Source organism: Mastomys coucha, unplaced genomic scaffold (genome assembly GCF_008632895.1).
Source record: "Mastomys coucha isolate ucsf_1 unplaced genomic scaffold, UCSF_Mcou_1 pScaffold12, whole genome shotgun sequence".
Taxonomy (NCBI): domain Eukaryota; kingdom Metazoa; phylum Chordata; class Mammalia; order Rodentia; family Muridae; genus Mastomys; species Mastomys coucha.
Genome location: NW_022196894.1, coordinates 47,449,845 through 47,459,828, shown reverse-complemented (window position 1 = coordinate 47,459,828; position 9,984 = coordinate 47,449,845). Strand labels below are relative to the sequence as shown.

Below are 9,984 nucleotides of genomic sequence, written 5' to 3'. Positions count from 1 at the left end.
ATCTTATATATTGTATATATCTTATATATAATATTTGTATATCTTATATAATATTGCATATATTATTATTACAAATAATAATAGAGAAAAGCAGATTAGTTTGAGAGTTGGGGGTATGGAAGGGTTTGGAGCGATGATACCTGGGAAGGGCTGGAGGGAGGAAAGGGAAAGAGGGAAGTAATATAATTCTATTTTAACTCAAAGTGTATAAAAATTAAAAACAATAAAAAAGTAATAATAATGATGATGATGATGATGATGATAAATTGTACTAGTTAGCTCTTCATCACTATAACAGTACTTGAGGCAGCTAATTTATACAAAGAAAAGATTTACTCATGGTTATGGAGATTCCAGCACAAAATTAAGTGCCCAGCTTAGGGGCCTATAGCAAGGGTGACATTCCTGACATTCTTCATGTCGGGAATGCAGGACAAAGTACAGCTTTCACCCCATGCTTCAGTAAACAGAAGGAAACCGACATAGTATGGGCCTAGCATTTCAAGGGCTCATATCCCATGACCTACTAACCTCCCAGAGACTCTACCTCCTAACACTTCTCCCACTTCTGTCAGTACCACCCTGGGGAGCAAGCCTTCACTATGGCCTGTGGATGACAGCCAACATCCAAAGTATAACAAAATCCTTTAATCTCTTTACATTTTTAAATATTCCAAAGTAGCTGTGCTTCACCAGTCCTCAAAGTGATGGGCACAGTTTTGCCCCTCCTCCACTTAAGTTTAATTTCTACTAATGCCTTCTAAAATTCGTAGGAGTTTCTGTTAAAAATAATAGCCCCTTTTTGACTCTCATTGAACTTTAAATCTTTATCAAGTGAACTGCTGTCAATCTGAAGCCTTCCTACCTTGTATTTAAGCAGTTGATTCTTTGAACTTGGATGCAAAATTTAACATTTAACCCTATTAAGTGTGTATTGTTAATTTTATTCCATTCCTCTCCTTTTCAAGGTCTTTTGACTTAAGTTTGATTTTTTTTTTAATCTGTTTTATCAGCTTTACTTTCAACTTTTAGTCCTGTGTAAATTTGATAGTCCAAGTTTTTGTTTTGCGTTTTGTTTTTATGGGACAGGAATCCACCATGTAGCACTGACTTGTCTGGGACTCACTGTGTAGACCAGGCTACCCTTCAATTTACAGAGATATCTCTGTTTCTTATTCCTGGGATTAAAGGTGTGTGTCACAACACCTGGTCAGCCCAGGTATATATTAGACTCAAATCACTAACACTAAAATGTTGATGATTTTAGGAGGGTGGAAAATGACTTCACAGTAGCTCTTAAATTCATGTTAAGGAATCACTCAGGACATGTATTCAATGTGCTTGATCCCTGTGTCTCATTTCCTGAAATTTGGATTCAGTGAGTCTGAGACGTGACTCCAGGAATGTGCATTTTTAACAAGCACCATATGCTATTCTGATGCTTTTGGTCCTAGGCCACATTTTAGAAGCATCTTCTGAAAGTTTCTTTAGGTTGAAATTGACAATGTGCTCCTTAGATTTCACAGGGTGCTCAGGCTTTCTGGCACTGTGCAGAATATAGAAAGAATGCTGAGTGAATAAAGGTGTGAACAAAGGAAGGTCTGGAAGGCGGAATGGCACCCAGCTCATAATTTAGCTATCTTTTCCAGCTTAATTACAAAGCCAATATGATCAGCCTTTTCAAATACTCTGGGTAATTAGATGAATTGATACCTTTGATGTTCCCCACTGGGAGAAAAATAAAAGGGGATGTTTTGCATGACCCATGCTTAATGAACATATGTTGTCTCTTAGTGATCACTACATTCCTTTCCAAGTGCTCAAGAATCACGTACTTACTTCATCTGTCTGCACGGAGAATTAAGCAGTGTCTTGTATTAACCCCCAGAGTCTCTCAACCTCTCTTCATCATTTCCAGCTTCACTTGTAAAAAATGAGGGTGTAGGCTTAGGTGGCATTCCTCCCCCCACCCCCCCCCATGTGTATGTATGTGTATTTCCAAGCTCATGTGTATGTGTGTGTGTGTGTGTGTGTGTCATTGTGTATGTGTATGCCTGTGCATCTAGAGGCTAGAGTAGTGGTTCTCAACTTCCCTAATTCTGGGACCCTTTAATATAGTTCCTCATGTTGTGTTGACCTCCAGCCATAAAACTATGTCCATATTACTTCATAACTGTAATTTTGCTATTATGAATTGTAATGTAAATATCTGAAATGCAGGATATCTGATAATGTAATCCCCAAAGGGCTTATGACTCACAGGTTGAGAGCCACTGGGCTAGAGGATAATCTTGGCTATTGTTCCTCAGACATCTCATCTTTCCCTTAAGACTGGGTTTCCAACAGGTCTGAACTTGTCAAACAAACCAACAAGCCCTAGACACATGCCAACCCCTGTCTCCACTGTGCTGAATTACACGTACGCACCATCATGCCTGGATTTTACTGGGGTTCTGGTGACCAAACTAAGACATTCTTGCTCCAAAGCAAGGACTTTATCAATGAAGCCATCTCCCCATCTGGTTGTCCTTGTTCCTTAATGCTTCTTCCAAATAATGAGAATCCAAGGACCAAATAATTTGACCAGTCTGTACTTTTTAGTTTTCCCCTAAATATATCTTTAAAGAAAATTTAAGGATCAGCAGAAAAACTCAGACATTAGACATGAGTCTTAAGCCAGATTAATGCTTGTCTGCATTTTTCTGTTTGCCAGGTTTTTTTTTTTCTCCTGACCCAATGGATTGCTGTACTTCTTCAGGCTCCTTTCACAGAACAACTCCTCCACCCTGTTTTCTGCCTCTCCAGATGGTTGTTTGAGTTCTCAGAGTTTGCTTCTTAATTTTGTTTGTTTGCTTACTTTTTTTTTCAGTTTTCTTTTTCAGATCGTGTATAGTCAAGAAGTAAAACCAAAGATAATTCACAAAAGCCAAAGCTAAATGTTATTCCTGAACGGAGACGAGGGTTATAGTTAGGTCTTCACAACCAGCGTGAAGGAGACTGGAGAGAGCTAATTCTAAGTAAGAGAAGGAACGAAGGCTGGAAGGAAGGATCTAGGCCAGTGAGGCGTCTAAGGACGCAATAAAACAATAGAGGACTTCTCCAGGCAAAGTCATCTAACAGATCTGGCCCCACCCCCCAGGAAGAGGCCTGCCTGCCTATCCCACTATCGGGAAGCAGAGGTAGGAAAAGTGGCCTGGATACAAACTCATCAAGAGATCATAGATCCCAGTCCCTCAGCTACCGGAGGAGACCCAAGTGGTGACTCTCTTGGCTATGACACCAAGCCCCCATTTCATTCTCTTGGTGTCTGTCTTCTTGTTGCTTGCAGAGGTATGAAAATCCCTACCCCCCTCACCCCAACTTGGGACAGACTTGAAGGTTTCCCACTACAATAGGCTCTGGGAAGACTTCATCCCACCCAGCTTAATTGCCCACTTTCTCCTACTGCCTTCTAGTCTCCCTGGCCCTTGGTACTCCTCCTGAATTTCAGAGCTCCTTCCTGCGTAGCCATCTTCAGGCACTGCTCTGGACTCTTGCAGCATAGTCTGGGTAGTCTTTAAAACTTTGTGGTGTACATGCCAACAGCACTCTCCATCCAGTTTATTCCTGAGGAAACTAAGGCTCAAGAGTGCGTGTAAATAGCTATTCCGGTTCTGAGGTACTCCCATCACTTGAAGGCGGAAGAGGAGGCAGCCATTTTGGTTCCTTGGCCTCCTCGCCCACCACTCATGGTGCCTCAGAGTGAGGCAGAGATTCTCATTGGTTCTATCACACCAAGTTACAGAAGAGCTTCCTGAAGATCACCGTGGGGGAGGATTTGTTGCATCCGTGTAAGGGTCTGTGGGAAAGGCGGTGTTTGCCTGACTCTCCACTCTTCCCCAGAGCCTTATGGGGGAGGCGGGGCTTGTTTTACCCATCTAACCGCATTTTTCAGGGCTCAGCTTTCCGGTGGACACAAGTGCTACTTACCTCTACAAAAGGAAAATGTATATGTAGTGCGAAGAATGGGACAGGCTCCTCTTCCTCAACACAAGAGTGACTTTTTTGAGTACACATTGAGACTGAGTGATGCCTAATCCCGGTGGATGGTGTTTATAGACTCTGCTCATTATCTACACGTGCCTTCAGAAGTAACTTAAAGAGAAGTCTACAAGCTCACAGTAGTCATGTCTGGTGGAATCACTACGATGAAGGCTGAAGCTTAGAGAGGAAATTTTTCCATTAGAATGAAGCTCCCAATTCAAAGGGAAGATGATGGCCAGCTGTCTTCACATTCTGGAAGATTTGCTCAAGCAGAGAATCCCTGACTTGCCGGGATAGTTGGTGACTCAACGAGGAACATTTTAAGGCTCAGCCCTGTTAACCATAGAGTGTCTTTCCCTATATAGAAGATACTTTCTACTCTTTTAAAGATATTCATATGATGTTGTCAATCTAGGATATTGACTATTGAAAATGTGACAGGGAAAAAGTAGAAATGCAAAACTGTATCAGAGCTTATAATACAGCTCAGTGTAAACCTTCCATGTCTTCCCCATGGTTCTCTCTCTCTCTCTCTCTCTCTCTCTCTCTCTCTCTCTCTCTCTCTCTCTCTCTCTGTATGTGTATGTGTGTTATGAATACAAAATTTGGCAGTACAAATAATTTGTGGGCCACTGTCCCATCAGTAAGCTTCTTTTAAAATCCCATTTTAATGGTTGTGTGGCCTCCATTGAGGCTGTTCAATACTTTAACCACTTTCCAATTGTTCAATAGTTAGGCTAATTTTTGTTATTAAAGGTAATGTTGCTGTGAATATTTTTAGGACTCTAATGATTTCTTTTGGAGAAGCTTCCCGTATCTTCTTGAACAAAGCCTTGGAGGCATAATTAAAAGCCACTGTATTTTTATCTCTAAAGTGCCTCTTGGAAGGCACCCACTTGACCACTGCTAATACCTGGATTTCAGTCTTCAGCAGCCTTAGAGTTAAGAGGAAAAGTCCCCACACATTCTTTATTTCTTTGTTTACTAGCACAGTTCAAACATCTTTCATCCACTCCTCATTGAATTTTCCTAAAATTGTTTGTTCATACACTTCCCCAGAACTTTGATTGAGTTTTAAGATCTTGCTCCCCATTTACTCAAATGAGTTACAAACTTACTATAATAAATCTTTCGATGACATCCCTATTTTGATGTCATAGAACTTAAGTTTGGCAGACATGTAAAAAAAATGCTATCCTTCAAAAATGTTAACTATTTGTAGTCTTAAATAAACGAGTTAAACCCTGCACACACACCATTGTTGCAGACTCTTTTCTCTGCTGTTAGCTCATTAGCACTGACTTAAATTATTTTATAATGCCTTAAAGGATACCACATGCCAGCCCATGTATGCTCTTTGGCTGGTGGTTTAGTCTCTGAGAGCTCCCAGGGGTCTGGGTTAGTTGATACTGTTGGTCTTCTTATGGGATTGCCATCCCCTTCAGCTCCTTCAATCCTTCTCCTAAGTCTTCCAGATGCATCCCTGACCTCAGTCCAATGGTTGCTAGTCCTTGGCCCCTGGCTCATACATATGTAGCAGAGGACTGCCTGATTCGGCCTCACTGGGAGAGGATGCACCTATTTCTGTAGAGACTTGATGCCCCAGGGAAGAGAGATGAGTGGATAAGGTAAGGGGGTGGGTGGATGAGGGGGTGGGTGGGGGATAGGGGAGCACCTTCTCAGAGGCAAAGAAGAGGGGGCATGAGGGTGAAGAACTCTTAAGAGGATAGACAGGCAACATTTAGAATGTAAATAAATGAAAGAATTTTTTAAAATGTCACATCCATGTGATGAGAAAGCAGAACCTACCACCCAGAGCTTGAACATATCCGCTGTACTGTGTTGTTCCTCTCTTCGAGCCTTGAATTTTTTTTCCAAGGTGGGGTGCTCATGCATCTTGTGTTGTTCTTGCTTCCTTTGCTTCTAGCCATACCCCCACCCCCACTCCCATTTTATGATGTATATGTTTGTTTCCTCTATTCATGTGTGTACTTTTCCTACTTTTGACTTAAAAAAAAAAAGCCTCACAAAGATTCATCTTTTGTCTCTGGCTTACTCCCCTCCTTCCATGGATATAGAGTTTATCCATATTTTCTGGGAAGACGTGGCCCAGTCATTTTCACCTGTGGATAATATTTCATTTTATAAATATCTGTGTGCATATTCTTGGAGCTTATGGGTGAGGATTTCTCTCCAGACTACATGGAGAAGTAACACTACCGTATTGAAGCCTATGTGCATGATCTGGTTTAAAAGACAAGACTAAGTGTTCTTTCCAGTGGTTGCACTAATTACATCCCCAACTGCAGACTTTAAGATCATGTTGCTGAGCTTCCTTGCCAATACTTTGATATTTTCAAGTACTGAAATCTGGTAGCCATTTTCTCCCAGTGGATCCGCACCAACGTTTTAGGCTTGTTTGTCCAAGTACTTAACGCCCAAAAAAGTGAATCTCAAAAACAAGTCAAACCTCTCTTATTTGGGTTTTCAGTTTCTCTATAGGGTCAGACACTTAGCAAACTGTTCATAGTCTGCTGCAGTGAGTCTTGGGTTCGGCCCGGGGAAGCCAAGGTCACAGCGATAGGATGAATAAACAGCGAGGACCGAGTTAAAATGAAGAAGCTCTGGTTCTAACCTACTTCTGTCCCTGATGCTCTGCAGCGCACGCATCTAAGTCTCGTCACCTCTCTGCGTCCTACCTGCTCATCAGGCACAACAGAGCTGACCTTTCTCCCAGTCACACTGTGAGGATGAAATCCTGCTGCAGAGCACTTTGAAATCGTTGGATGACAAGTAAGACAGAAGCGCCAAGTATGATGGTTACCCGTGCCAGCAACACTAGAAGACAGCATAAAAATAGGAAGCAGAGAAAATTTCATTTGGTAAAAGCTTCAGTGAGAAAATCGGCTGGTCAGAATGTCATTCCCTGTTTCTGGTTCACATAGACATTGGCTTTTATAAAATTAAGAGGAAAAAAAAAACCCACCTTTTTATTTTTGTCTTTGCGGGCGGGCAGACGGCTTTTGCCCATACCGTTTCTTAGGTGATGGGTGAGTCACCGCTTCAGAAGTAAGGGTAATGTCTAAAGAGCTCTGGTCGAAACTGTTCTTGTAGATGACCTTCACACTCTGCCTTTCATCCCAAGGCATCTAAGCATAAAGTCTGTGAGGATGTTACAGGCCGAGGACTAGGGAGGGTTTATCCTTGACACTGTTAAGAACATAGCTGTTAATCTACATGCCTTGGTAAGAGATCAACCTTTGGCTCTGGCTATATCACCTTCCACTTTATCTTCTTAGACCTCCTTCCTGCCCTATATGTGAGGACATGAGAACCAGAGAGGGAGACAACCTTTGATATATTAGGAACCACAGAAAAAGATGAGTCACTGTCATTAATGTGAGGACTCATTCTAAAATTGCCTTAGCAAGTGATTTTAGTAGCTCATATCCATCTTGGTCTGCTGCTCTAAGTGAGTTGTGATGAGCCATAATCACCTTTACTTATAAATTCGATGGGCTGTGGAGACAGTTCCAAGCCACAGAGAAGGCATTTCCCACTCCTAGCTTGCTGCCTGACATGACACTTAGAGAATCTCAAATGGGAGGTTTTCCGTTGTTTTTCTTCTGCTGCTGCTGCTCTAGATCTTTACACTGGAGAATTTTAAAGTCAAAATTACACAGAGTAGCTCAGTTGCTGCACCCCATGGAGAAGTTCAGAAAGTAAAAGGTAGGGGGTGTAGCCTTAGGCTTGTAAGGAAGACAAGAGTGACGGGTGTCCACCCACACGAGCTGTTCTGTGAAGTTATGAATCATAGTGTACTCAACTCCTAATTTTCACCCAGGAAGGGAAAGCCACTGAGCACTGCTGAAATGTTTTGTTCCAGTGTTTCTCCCAGAAGAGGGTCCTCATAACGCCTCCCAGGGGGATGTGCGCTCTAATTGGCATAATTAAATTATTGCCATAGAACTGGCGTGGTGGGGCTCCAGCAGTGACTCCTTTCCATCAGGAAACATGTCTTAGGAAAACATTGTCCATTTGAGTATCCAGTCATGTGGCAATCTGTTTATTCTATTCTTTTCCCTCATTGGGAGGGGCGTGCTCAACAGACTTTGAATCACCTTACTGGAGAAATTAGTTGAAAGTGGAATGCCAGCCTGCTGATAGTTTCTTTTTCAGCCCACACCTAATAAAAGGTTGAAGTGATTTTTTTTTTAAATTGGCAGATTATTTACTCCAGTTTGAGTTACAATGTTGCTAAAGTCTTTTTTTTTTTTTTTTTTTTTTTTTTTTGCATTTAAAAGTGTTCACAGTAACCTAAAATTCAGCTTCCCACCCGCTTTTCTCATTTCTTAACAAAGGACAAGGGAATGATCATGCATCCTTGAAACGTCACAGTGAGGAAGAGTATGGAGAAACAGAAAACCGATACCGTGCAAATTGGAAAACATCCTGAAAGATCCAATGGTGTATATTAGTTACAAGGCCCCCCTCAAGGGCATGCTCATATTTGATGTTATAGTAATCAGTGTTAAGGGGTGGCAGACAGAAGGAGTGTTTAAGTCACACAGTCTTTCGTGAATTAGTACTGTTATTGTGGAAGTAGGCTTTTGGTGAAAGAAGAGAGTTTGCTCCTTGTCTGTATACTGACTCAGTTTGCTTCTCGACTCCTTGCGTTGCTATGATATAGCAGCTAGATGACAGAACCTGTTCTTGGACCACTGAGACACAGTTCCTATTGTTCATTAATTACCCAGCCTGCAGTATTTTGTTACAGAAGCCTAAACAACGCATGAGAGCATCATGGTTTCAGGCTTATAAGTAGTGCATATGAGTGAAAATATAAAAGGAACACAGAGAAAAGAAACAGATGGCCGATTAAGATGGCAGAAACGTGAGAATCCCCTCCCACCTTTTGTTTTTCATCAACATGCTTACAATGTTGCTTGTACAATAAACATGGCTATAAAAGTACTCCGTTAAGTGCAAGAGAAGATATATAATGACGGTAATAAGGTCTAGGGTTCAGGTCCCTTTCTGTTCAGGGTGGCTGGTGTGAGTGCCTAGCTTGCCAAGGTTCCAGGTGGGGAGAGAAAGCCGGGTTATAATCAGGAAACATTTCTGTGTCAGCATTTCTAGCAAATCACTTGTAGGGATTTTTAGAAGAAAGGGGCCTGATTCTCCAGCACTCCTGTAATTTGTCATGATATAATTTCTCCTTCTAAGTAAATATTCAGTTTCATGTCTAATTTCGTATTTGTAATTCTGCATCTTTTTTTCTTAACGAGGGTTCCTATAATTGGTTCAGCATCGTGTCTCACAACATCTGAAGGTGCCTTTGGTTAGGTGGGTCATGGGAACACCAGCTATGCACTGTAAACTGGAAGGCTAGCACTGGCTCCCACTCCTGACTTTTTCTAAGACTCTTGTCAATGCGCTGGACAAAGTGCTGCTGCAGTCAGTGTTGGCTTTTACATTCTCTCATTTCTCTGGCCTTGTCAGTGGCTTGGAAGTCTTAGTCATAAGAAGAACAGCTGGAAATACTGATTTAGAAAGTCAGGGTAGGAAAGCAGAGTGTGATCATGTCCAGACATTCTTCCTTTACTCTTGCCTTCACTTGAGAGGTCTTTAGCCTCACCTAAAACCCTTGGTGCAGGCAACTCATAGGAAGATTTTCCTTTTCTGAAAAGCTAGCCAGCTGCCGTTCCTGTTCATCTAAACATCAGGACTTGGGAGAACAAGTTTGATTAAATTAGATAATAGGGGCAAAGGAAAGGAAAGAGAAAGAAACATTAGGGTGTTTTATTTGTTTTTTACTCCCCCACCCCCCTAATTTCTTGTTGTGCTGTGTGATGTTTGATTTAACCTCAATAATGTTCAAGAAGGGTCTTATTATTTTTAATACCTAGAATTGCCAAATCTAGCAATGGAAAAGAGAAGGTGACCAGACACATTTGAATT

The 9,984-nt window shown here is 41.6% G+C and overlaps 1 long non-coding RNA gene across 2 annotated transcripts; it reads left to right on the top strand.

Annotated features, from left to right (window-relative positions):
* The first annotated feature begins 3,122 nt into the window (after positions 1-3,122).
* Positions 3,123-8,456, top strand: LOC116086442. Of its 2 annotated transcripts, XR_004116926.1 has the most exons (4): positions 3,123-3,330; positions 5,491-5,651; positions 6,685-6,816; positions 8,385-8,456. It is a non-coding gene; the product is annotated as an uncharacterized LOC116086442 (long non-coding RNA). The 2 variants fall into 2 exon arrangements; XR_004116925.1 differs by lacking the exon at positions 8,385-8,456 and having other exon boundaries at positions 6,685-6,989.
* The last annotated feature ends 1,528 nt before the right edge of the window (positions 8,457-9,984 follow it).